Source organism: Octopus bimaculoides, chromosome 25, assembly GCF_001194135.2.
Source record: "Octopus bimaculoides isolate UCB-OBI-ISO-001 chromosome 25, ASM119413v2, whole genome shotgun sequence".
NCBI lineage: Eukaryota > Metazoa > Mollusca > Cephalopoda > Octopoda > Octopodidae > Octopus > Octopus bimaculoides.
This window is the reverse complement of record NC_069005.1, coordinates 33,761,889-33,764,282: the sequence shown is the minus strand read 5'-3', so window position 1 is coordinate 33,764,282 and position 2,394 is coordinate 33,761,889.

The following is a 2,394-nucleotide window of genomic DNA, read 5'->3' as shown; positions in this document are numbered from 1 at the left end:
AGAGAGAGAGAGAGAGAGGGAGAGAGAGAGAGAGAGAGGGAGAGAGAGAGAGAGGGAGAGAGAGAGAGAGAATGATAGATAGATAGATAGAGAGAGAGAGAGAGAATGATAGATAGATAGATAGATAGAGAGAGAGAGAGAGAGAATGATAGATAGAGAGACAGACAGACAGACAGACAGACAGACAGACAGATAGACAGAGACGTTCATGCAAATATTCCGGTAAGTACAGAGCTAGTTATATACGTAGATGGTAGACAGAGAAACAGCGGAAATACATACACAGAGACTGGCGGACAGACAGACAGAATACATAGATACAGACAAACAGACAGAAACATAGTCAGATAGAGACTTTGGTGCTTTGTAGCTATTATTTCTCTACCATGAAGGTACGATTCCTTCTAGAGTGAATCGAGGGTGGACAAAAAGCATCAGCATTTTACTAGCTTTACTACAAATGGTGTATGCGCGTGTGTATAAAGTGATAAAGGGAGAAAGTGATATACAACGGCGTGAAAGCAAGATGGCGGAGTGTTTGAAATGGTTTTCATACCTGAATTGGTGGCAATTGAAATGTGGGCCGGAAGTGATATGACATCGGGTCCAGTGAGACATTTTCCGGTCAGACGACATATTTCCGATGTTAGTAACGCGTTTCCGGTGTGGTCACATATCCGGTTAGGGTGACATTCGCAATGAAGATGATGAAAGAGAAGAATGGAGAGAAAAAAAAAACAAACAATATATGAACAAAACAAATAGCAATACGAAACAAAACGAAGCGTGTGGATATACAGGTGTGTGTGTGTGTGTGTGTGTGTGTGTGTGTGTGTGTGTGTGTATGTATGTATGTATACAAGGCAGGCATCATCGGGAGTCGCCGTCTGCGTTGAGCATGTGTGTGTGTGTGTGTGTGTGCACGTGTGTGTGTGTGTGTGTGTGCACGTGTGTGTGTGTGTGTGTGTGTGTGCGCGTAAATGTCGAACAATGACAAAGAATGCTCAACACCGCATTGCTGGATAAAACGTCTATATTTGGGTATTAAGACTACCGTTGGTTTAATGACAAGAAAATATCTTAATACCTTAACAGTTTCTCAAGCTGATCACATGGTGGAATGGTGTTCGTCTCCGTTTTGGAGAAAAACATATGTATGTGTATTTTTGTATGTATGTATGTATGTGTGTGTGTGTGTATGTACGTATGTATGTGTGTATTTGCTCATCTAAACACAATCAGTGGAGGGAACTGAACTACTACCGGTTTATAACGGTTGTCTGCTGTACGGCAGGTCAGTTTTTCGATTCCATTTGCATTTTTTTTCTTTCGAACAAGAATTATCCAATATTTCACAAGTTATTTATTCATAGCTTCATCTGCCTTACAGCTTTTTGAATGATGTGGTTTCAATTTTTTAATGACTGAGATAGATAGACTGAGATAGATAGATAGATAGATAGATAGACAGACAGACTGACAGACAGATAGATAGATAGATAGATAGATACACACACACGTACATACATACACACATACATATATGCATACATACTTGCATGCATACATACATGCATGCATGCATACATACATACATACATACATACATACATACATACAAACATGCATACACACATGTAATTTAGTGACAAAGAGTCCAAGGTTTATTCGATTCAGCCATGTCCGACGATTGCTAAACTTACTTTTACGTTCCTTAACATGAAACCATTTGGTAACATTAAAAGGTTGTCATGAAATTAGGATTGTATATAAATAATAATAACAACAACAACAATAATAATAATGATAATATTACATATATAGATATATATATGTTTGTGTATGTATGCATATATATGTATGTATGTATTAAGATTGAGAGAGAAACTAATAAAATAAGAAAGGAATATCTATATATGTAAGTATAATCTGTCTTTGCATAATATATATGCATGTATGTATATAAATGGCTGTGTTTATATATGTTTATATAAAAACTGTTGCATTCACACACACATTTATCGATCAATAAATGTTTACATAAAAATATTGGCCTGCTACCAAAGTTTAAAAGTTTTTCTTTTTCATTTTGTCTTTTAATTTTAACGTAATTTTATTTACATAAAATCTCAATTATCAATTTATATTTTAATTCCTGTTGACTTTAAAGGTCATTGCATACTACAAAGATGTGATCTCATATCGGTGGCGGAGGAGGCGGATGCTACTGTTATGGCCGAGGGCGGTGAAGGGGGGGGCCGTTTTTTATCGTAGCAGTCGTGGTCGTTATTGTTGTTGACGCTGGACCTGGTGTTGTTGTAGTTGGTGGTGGTGATGTTGCTGATGCTGGTCATGGTAACGGTGTTGAAGGTGGTGGTCACGGTTGGTGATGGA